Source organism: Triticum dicoccoides, chromosome 3A, assembly GCF_002162155.2.
Source record: "Triticum dicoccoides isolate Atlit2015 ecotype Zavitan chromosome 3A, WEW_v2.0, whole genome shotgun sequence".
In the NCBI taxonomy this organism is placed as follows: Eukaryota; Viridiplantae; Streptophyta; class Magnoliopsida; order Poales; family Poaceae; genus Triticum; species Triticum dicoccoides.
Window position 1 is genome coordinate 756,276,271 of NC_041384.1, and position 9,947 is coordinate 756,286,217.

Below are 9,947 nucleotides of genomic sequence, written 5' to 3' on the forward strand. Positions count from 1 at the left end.
AATAGCCACGCAACTGCAAGCGCCGCACCCGACCGCAACTGCATGTCCCCCAACATGGTTGCAACTGGACCTTTGTTTTGTCGGAGGGGGCGGCGGGAGAGGGTGCGGGCCAGTTGCATGTCCGACACTAGGCATGCAACTGCAAGTGTCGCACCCGACCGCAACTGCATGTCTTCAGCCCGACCGCAACTGGAGTTTTTTTGTTCTGTCAGAGGGGACGCCGGTAGAGGGGGCGGGCCAGTTGCAAGCCCGACAATATCCCCGCAACTACAAGCGTCGCACTCGACTGCAGCTGCATGTCCAACTATAGTCATGCAAGTGCGTCTCTTTCTAACTTGGTTGCACTCAGGTTTTTGTTTTGTCGGAGGGATCTCGAGGAGAAGGGGTCAGTTGCATGGCCCACAATAGTCATGCAACTACAAGTGTCGTCCCCCAACTACAAATGTTTGATTGTATGTAGTTCCGTGTCTGTCGATCATGCGCAATTACATGTGTGTTATCCGTGTGTAACTTAATTTTTTTATTTAAAATATTTTTTATTTTCCCTACAGTTCACCTACAACTAGTGATGTGTACTAAGAAAGAAGTAGATGGTCCGATAACTAGTTATATGCAATTTAACTGTTGTTCCATAAAATATAATTTTTTTTGTTGATCAAAGGGTGAGCTTTAATTTTCTACTACCGGTTCCCCTTTTGTTAACATTTTTTACCACATGCATTAGGAAGCTCATTCAGTTCAACCAGTGTTCTCTTTTTATTACTTTTTTAATATTATGTGCTCAAAGTAATACAACAATATATTACACTTTTGTGTTATGTGTTATGTTTCAAGAGACACATTCCAGTGCACATCGACTTTTTTTTTGCCGAGGAAAAGTGCACATCGGGCGTTGACACAAACACTGACAGTCAAAACTACAAGCAATAAAAAAGGAACCAATGGACAATAGAAAATAAAAGAGACTGCACACATACGTACAAGCAAAAACAAAACAGCCCATCACGGACAAGAGCAAGAGACGAGGCAAAAAAATCTAAGTAGGACGAAGCCCAGCCCAAAAGACAGTAGGAAACAGAAACCTGGAAGAACCTGGCGTATGCCACACATGGCTGACACATGGCTGACGTCAGCGACTGAGACTTCGCGAAGTCTCAGTCGACTGATTCCTAGACAAACTCATAGTTGAATGCTAGTAACATGGATGTCTTTTGGAAATATAGTAACTAGGGGGAAAATATTTGGAAATTCAAAACAATCCGAATTTGCTGATTTCTAGTGGAAGGCAATACTCAACAGGGAGCAAGGTTTGTGACCAGCTCCTCTAAGATGGAGGGAAAGCTGCTCCTCAGATGAGAAAAGCCATCACTCGCCATGACTGCCTTGAGGTTGTCGAGTGAAGCGAGGAACGAGAAGCATGCCGCCTTGAGGCCTTCACAGCCATGCTGCACAGCCAACGCCAACGTGGTGGCTGCTGTGCCTTTGCTGATGTAGGTGCACAAGGTCTCCTCGCACATCAACTTGAGCCTGTCGAGGTTATACCTGTCTGCCGCTACCAGCAAATGTTGTGCCATCTCCATAGCTTCACTTTCGTCAATCTCTGGCAGTGCGTCGGTGTAGATGAAGTGAAGCATGGCTTTGAATACCTTAGCTTCCATATCATCGATCCGTACGCAGGTGGCCTCCTTCTCTTTCATTGGACCAAAGAGCTCAGCCATGAAGACCGATGACCGAGCAGCAAGCATGTACCTATGCGCCGGGAACAGCTCACCGTCGACATCGAAAGTCACGTCCCCTGCCTGCCTGCTTGTCAAGAGGTGGAGCAGTTGGCGGTGTAAGTCACGGCGGGACGACCACGTACCGCGCAGCCCGTGTCTCACTGGTAAAGGTGTGGATCTTCTTCGTGAATGTGATATCACACCTGATGCGGAAGCAATCATCTGTCAGAATCGATGATTCCTCCAAATCTTTCCTCTTGATGAATTTGTTGAATCCCCATCCTCGTTTGGGACTGAAAGCACAGAGGTCACTTGTCCGGCTGCGCGATGACACCGGTTGCCCATCCTGGTTGAGCAAACTAACCTTGAAAGTTGCCTTCACATCCTTGCCGTCGGTGTTATCTCAGGCTGGACGTGGCGAGCGAGCTTTCGGCCCGGCTCGCGGCCCGCTAAGGACCGGACCGTTCGGTCCTGGCCCGCTAATAAAACTGGCCGGTCCGGTCTGCAGAAACAGGCCCGAAAACAAGTTGGTCCGGTCCTGTTTTTGACCGAGCTGGCTCGGTCGGACCGCGGCATTTGGCCCAGGCGCACAGCCCAGCAGTCCAGTGCAGGACAGAATGTCGATATGACGCCAGGGCAAAGGCCCCCGCACCCCCAATTCCTCGTTCCCCTTTCCTCTTGGCTGCAGAGGGAGCGCCGCCTCCGTCGGCCGCTGTTGCCATCGTCGACCACCACCTCCTAGGCTGCACCTGCACGCGGTGAAAGGAGGAGTGGAGGAGCCAAGGAGGGAGCGTCGTGTCTGCACGGCTGCACCTGCTCGCCGTCGTCGTCCGTTGCCGTCTCCACCTGCCCGTCTTCGACCACCTCCTCGCCGGTTAGCCGCAGTCGAGCACGAAGCTGGACGACGCCGGGGACGGAGCTGAGCTGCTGCACGTGCACCTGTAGTCCTGCATGTCGTCGCCGCTAGTTTGTAATTGTTCCTTCTCTCTGAACTTTCTTCAGTTGGTAATTGTTCACTCCCTCTGAACTTTCTTCAGTTGGTATTTGTTCATTTTCTCTGAACTTTCTTCAGTTGGACAACTTCCTGTGCTGTTTTTCTTGCAAACTTGCTTAATTTTCGTCCATTTGAACCTCTTTTGCAACCTAATAATCTATATGTTCCAATTTGCTGTCAAAAGAGTTCTAAAAAGCGGAAGTACCTTTCTACACCCAGCAGCAAATGCTCCTGGTATGAATAGTAAAATCAAAAAAATAGAAAAAATGTTCAAAAAATTCTGAAATTATTTTGCGACATACTTTCATAAATGTTTGTCGTGCACGCAAAATTTCATCACGAAATCACATTGGTGGAAGGCGTATAGAAAAAAACAAAATCAGAGCTCCAAAATGCTTTTGTAAGTAACATTTTCGGAGCATCGATTTTGTTTTTTTACCACGCCTCCGACCAATATGATTTTGCGATGAAATTTTGCAGGCACAACAAACATTTGTGAAAGTATGGCACAAAAAAATTTCAGAATTTTTTGAATTATTTCTAGTTTTTTTGATTTTACTGTTCACACCAGGAGCATTTGCTCCTGGGTGTAGAAACTCCAGATCCTCTAAAAAGGCTCCCGGCACACTCCCACGCAGAAACTGCACTCGGTCCAGTCGGTCCCCTCGGTCCGCACCTCGGACTCATGAGGTTCTTATTAAACATGATATGGTGGTAGGTTGCATCTGGCTGGCGGCCGTTGGCTCGCTAGCGGTAGCGAGCGGACGGCCAGAAAAGGAAAATTCTTGTCCCCCGTTCCCAGAAAAGAAGGCCTCCTTCCGACCCACAAAATCTGTTGGCTCGATAGCGCTCGCGAGCGGCCGCCAGCCACTAGACCCTGTTTGTGGTGGGGTGCGCTGGGCAGTCAGATTTCCTAATCATGATTTGTGGTGGGCTGCGCACTGGCCCCTGGTTTCCCATGCCCTTTCTTCCATGTCCACCTGACACATGGGTGTGGTCCCTTTGCTGCCATAGCTTTGATTCCTTTTTGCATGCGTGTGTTGGTTTTGACCTTCGCTGCAGCTTCACATGCCATTTGCTGCTATCATGTAATTATTTGTCTAAGATACTGATGTATTTAGACACATTTTAGTGTTAGGTACATTTTTATTTAGACAAATATAAGCCAGGAGGGCGCCAGGAGGGCGAGGGACCCACGTCCAGGTTCGGTTGGCGACGAGAGCATCATACTCACCACGCATAGCCGCTAGCTAGTGCGGATCACTTAGTGCAGAACGCACCGAGCGCGGTACTGGGAGATGACCGTGGCGCTGAGATTGTGATAGCGAGGGTTCGGTTGATGGATCACGTCTTTAGCACGTGTCACCATGGAGTGATGAGGCAGCGGAGGCGGGGGGCCGAGCCCGTCGTCGAGGCGGAGGCACAACCACGGAAGAGGACAAAGGCGTGGCCGCGGGAGAAATGGCGGGTGAGGCGGCGGTCGAGGCCTTAGGCGAGACCGCAGACGGTGGCGTCAAGGCCGCGGGCGATGCCACGGGTGGCAAAGAGGCGTCCGCGGAGGAGACCGCGGGTGACGACGACATGAGTGCGGGTGAGACCGCGGCCGAGGCGGACGAGTCGGCAGGTGAGGTCACAGGCGACGCGGGGGCGGGCAAGGCCGCCGCCAACATGGGTGCGCGCGAAGCAGTAGAGGGCCTGGCCGAGACACCTCCTGGGCTAGGTCAGCGAGGGCTGGCGCCGAAACCCGGAGGAGTGAGGCTAGCTCCGCCTGAGCCGACCAGACCAGCTGGAGCGGGAGCCGAAGCCAGGGGAGGCGAAGCCTGGAGGGGCAAGGCCGGCTCCGCCTGAGCTGGCAAGGGAGGCCCCGCCGAATGACCCGTCAGAGATGCACGGGGTCGTGGCGACGGAAGCGCAAGGGCTCCACGAGGCCGTCGAGGGAGATCATCCGAAGACGGAGCTGTTGTCAGTGTAACCTGCTCAAAGGGAAAAACAACCTCATCGAAGTAAACATGCCGCAAGATGAACACTCGATGAGAAACCGGTTCATAGCAGCAAAATCCTTTGGTGTTTGGTTGATAGCCGAGAAAGACACAAGCGAGAGACCAAGGCGCGAGCTTATGTGGGGCGGTGGCGGTGATGTTGGGGTAACACAAACAACTAAAGACATGAAGATCGTCATAGAATGGGGAGACTCGAACAGAAGATGATGAGGTGTATAGCTCCATCGCGGTTTGCATGGCCGGATGTTGAGAAGGAGAGTGGCGGTGGTAAGAGCATTGGGCCAAAACCGGGCGGGCAAGTGTGCATGGAAAAGCAGGGCACAAACACTGTCATTGAGGGTGCGAAGAACACGTTCGACACGACCGTTTTGTTGGGAGGTGTATGGACATGTAAGGCAGAAAACAGTGCCTTGAGTGGAGAGAAGATGTCGAATGGCGAGATTATCAAATTCTTTTCCGTTATCCATTTGAAGGTGAGCAATGGTGCGATGAAAGTAGGTGTGGACGTAAGCATAAAAGGAGTGGAGGGTGGAGGCGACGTCGGATTTACGGCCAAGCGGAAAAGTCCAAGTGAAGTGAGAAAAATCATCTAAAATCACAAGATAATATGATAAGCCCGAATTACTAGGCATCGGAGATGTCCAAATATCACAATGAATAATATCAAAAGGAAAAGTAGGTATTGATGTAGATGAAGGAAACAGCAAGTGAACGTGTTTTCCTATGCGACAAGCATGACATGTATGAGCCGCCGATTTATTACATGAAAAAGAAAAAGTGCTCAAAATTTTGTGAAGAGGTTCGGCATCGGCATGACCAAGTCGAGCGTGCCAAAGCGAGACATCGGCATGAAGAGCAACCAGGCCGCCACTCGTCGTAGGACCACATGGGTAGAGATCATCGGGGGAATCACATCGGTGCAGAACCCTCCGGGAGCGAGCATCCTTGACAGAGAAACCAATAGCGTCAAACTCAACAGTGACAGGATTTTCACGAGTAAGAGTTTTAACAGAGCATAGGTTTTTGATTAAGGACGGTGCAACAAGCACATTATTGAGAGTAAGAGACGAAGAGGGAAACGGAAGAGAGGATGAACCGTGATGAGTGATGGGAAGAGAGGAGCCATCACCCACCAGTCATTCGGTCTTTCGGTGGATGTCTCTTTGCTCTCAACCCTTGAAACCAGTCATCCACTTCGGTTCGCGCGATCTCGGCGTTCTCCTCCGGGGTCCTCTCATATGGTAACTTCTCTGGAGTCTTCAGAGAAAGACCGAATCTGTATGTCCTCCTGCCTCTGGTTGTACTGCTAGACGCCGAACGAGCAGACGGAGCGGTTGTCTTCTTTACTTGCTTACGAGGCGGAGGAGAAGGACTACGACGCGCCGGAGCAGCTGGAGCGGCGGCAGGTCTCTTCCGCCCTTGCTGACGAGGCGGAGAAGAAGGAGGCTGGCTGCTCAGGCGCGTCGACGCAGGCGGAGAAGGAGGCGGAGTGCCGCCACGCGCCGGAGAAGGAGCCGGCCGAGGGCCCTTATCGTCACTCGCCGGAGGAGGAGGCGGTGGAGGAGGCGGAGTGCCCTGACTTGCCGGAGGAGGAGGAGGAGGCGGAGGCGTCCAGTTCGGAAGGTTGATGAGCTCCTTCCGCCATAGGCATGGAGTCTTCAGAGCAGACCCCAGCCGAGTCTCCCCTTCACTGGTAGGGTGGTCAAGCTGGAGGTCCTCAAATCCCTCCGTTATTTCATCCACATCACCCTAGCATATCCTTCTGGATTCGGCCGGCAGTGAAAAGTTGCGCCGGGTTCAGTAGGATAAACAGAGCCAACAGCCGCCTTGACCTATCAAATTCATCCATTGCGTCATAAGGTGGCAATTTTGAGACTCCGTTATAGCATCCACGGGATAGCTGGCAGGAGCCATCAAGGCATGCTCCGGCTGGAGCAGCTCGGTGGAAGCCACGCTGCTTCTGCGCTGAGATGGCGGGGTAGCTTCGGGGGAGGCTTCGGCAGTACGTTTGCTGCGATTTGCTTCTCGTTCCTCTATCGCGTCTACCCTTGCTTGCAGCGCCTGCATTTGGGTCTGCTGCACTTTTTTTCTCCTCTCATGGGATTTGTAACCGCCTGCGTCCGAAAACCCAACCTTCCACGGAATGGAGCCTGGCGTGCCTCGTGTCCGTCCAGGGTGCTCAGGATTCCCGAGGGCCATTGTGAGCTCGTCATTCTCTCTGTTTGGAAAGAACTTCCCTTGCTGCGCTGCTTCGATATACTGCTTAAGCTTCCTGACTGGTATGTCCATTTGATCGTTCGCCCAAATGCACTTCCTTGTTACAGGGTCCAAGGTTCCGCCAGCCCCGAAGAACCAAGTCCGGCAACGGTCTGGCCAACTAATTGTGTCTGGTTCCATCCCTTTATGAACTAGATCATTCTCAGTCTTGGCCCACTTAGGCCGGGCTACGAGGTAGCCACCTGACCCCGTGCGATGGTGAAGCATCTTCTTCGCAGCATTTTGCTTGTTTGTCTCCGACATCTTCTTACTCTTTTCCGATGTCTTGTGGGCCACAAATGCGGGCCAGTGATCTTTGATCTTCTCATATCTGCCCTTGAATTCTGGTGTCTCATTATTTTCGACAAACTTATTCAGCTCTTTCTTCCACCTCCTGAATAGTTCTGCCATCCTCTTAAGAGCAAAAGACTTGATTAATTTCTCTTTAACTGGGTTCTCTGGATTATCCTCTGGTGGTAGGGTGAAATTTGACTTCAGCTCAGTCCAAAGATCTTTTTTCTGCATATCATTGACATAAGACACCTCAGGGTCTTCTGTAGCCGGCTTAAACCATTGCTGGATGCTTATCGGGATCTTGTCCTTAACCAGAACCCCGCACTGAGCAACAAATGCGCTCTTTTTCCGGAGGGGTTCAATCGGTTGGCCGCCGGGCGCGATTGCTATGATCTCAAGCTTTTCATCCGAGCTCAACTTTTTCTTCGGGCCTCGTCTCTTTACCGAAGTTGTGCTCGATCCGGAGGGCTAGAAAAAAGAACAAAGACTTAATTAATATGTGTACATACCAAAACAATGAATGCATCAATCAGCTAGTCGGCACAGGCTTAACTAATATATATACCTGGCCGGACTCGGTTCGGTCACCGGAGCCGTCATCACGGTCTCCTTCTTGCACCGGCATTGGGTCACCGGAGCCGTCCTCATGTTCTTCTTCTTGCACCGGCATTAGGTCACCGTAGCCAGCTTGTTCACCCTCTCCTTCCAGACCATCGGTGTCGTTGAGAAACAACGAGACGACATCACTTCCTTCTGCGATTATGTCCCTCAACAACGCTTCTTTTGCTTCATCTCGGGCGGTGTCCATAGTTTCTACAAATATTTACAACATGGCAATTATTATTCAAACATGACAGATGGATATATTAGTGCCAAAGGTAGAACTAGCTACCTAATCATAGTAAGCTATCGGGAGGGGGTATATATCGACAACGACGACACTACACCTATGTCCCTCGACGACCCTCGTTCCCGATAAAAAAACGAGGAAGACGAAGAAAAAAAAGAGGAGAAGAAAGAATAGAGGAGAAGATCTTCAAAGTTGTTCAGGAACGGAGTCCCAGATAGGATAATTCGCTTTTTGGTACAAAGTTCAGCAAGAGTCTTCCGAATATCGCTATTTGGAAGGCATTTGCTGAATTCGTACCAAAAGGCGGATTATCCTATCCGGGACTCCATTCCAGAACAACTTTGCAGAACTTCGTACAAACATGCCCTGGTTACTTCCGGCTAATGATGAAGGCATGGATTTCTTCAATACTTTGACACTAGGAAACCTCTCTCGACCCCTCGAACCCTTGACGACCCTCAAACCCTAGACCCCTCGGCGATCCTCTTCTTCCTCTCATGTTCGAGAGCATCGCCGAGGGGTCGGGAGGTTGCGTAGTGTCAAAGGATTCAATAAAACCATGTCTTCATCATTAGGCGAAAGTAACATGTGAATGATGGTACGAAGCTCTTCAAAGTTGTTCAGGAACGGAGTCCCAGATAGGATAATTCGCTTTTTGGTACAAAGTTCAGCAAGAGCCTTCCGAATATCGCTATTTGGAAGGCCTTTGCTGAATTCATACCAAAAGGCGGATTATCCTATCCGGGACTCCATTCCAGAACAACTTTGCAGAACTTCGTACCAACATGCCCTGGTTACTTCCGGCTAATGATGAAGGCATGGATTTCTTCAATACTTTGACACTAGGAAACCTCTCTCGACCCCTCGGCGATCCTCGACCCCTCGAACCCTCGACGTCCCTGGAACCCTCAACCCCTAGACGACCCTGGAACCCTCGACCCTCGACCCTATAGAACCCTCGAACCCTCGACCCTGAAACCCTCGACCCTTGACCCCTTAACGACCCTCGACCCTCTACCCTAGTTCCCAACCCTCGACCCCTCGGTGATCCTCGACACCCTCGTTCCCGATAAAAATTAAGAAGAAGAAGAAGACGAAGAAGAAGAAGAAGAAAAAAGAGGAGAAGAAGAAAGGAATAGCTAGAGGAGAAGATTGAAGAAAAAAAAGAAGAAAAAAAAGAGGAGAAGAAGAAAGGAATAGTGGAGAAGAAGAAAAAATAGAATATATTCTATTTTCTCTTCTTCTCCACTATTCCTTTCTTCTTCTCCTCTTCTTTTTCTTCTTTTTTCTTCTTCTTATTTATTTCTCCTCTTCTTCCTCTCCTCTTCTTCTTCTTATTTAGTTCTCTCGACCCCTCGTCCCTCTCTCATGTTGTCGGGGAGGGGGTATATCGACCTCCGCTCCTGTTGAAATTATCGGGGAGGGGGTATATCGACCCCCACCCCCCTCATCATGCATATATAGATACCACATACATTGAAAAAAATTACATATATGCAACAAAAACATTAATACACATATGAACAAAAAAATACATATATGAACAAAAACATGTTGTGAACAAAAACATTATTTAATAAATCTAATAAGAAATTAATCTAATAAAAAACATGCTCTGAACTTACATATAGCCACATACATACAAATATACGTTATATATATGTGAACAAAAAATTAATCTAATACAAAATCAAAACAGAGCGGGACCGGCGCGGCGGCTCACAGCGGGGGCATCTGGCGATGGCGACGGCGGGGGAGACAAGGGTGCCGGCTGGCGGGGGCGGGCCGCGGGAAGGGGCTAGGGCGCGGGGCAGGGGCCGGCGCGGCGACGACGT

General features: G+C 50.2%; 1 pseudogene; it reads right to left on the reverse strand.

The window, feature by feature from the left end:
* Positions 1-1,292: 1,292 nt before the first annotated feature.
* Positions 1,293-4,081, reverse strand: LOC119273293 (annotated as a pseudogene).
* Positions 4,082-9,947: the final 5,866 nt, after the last annotated feature.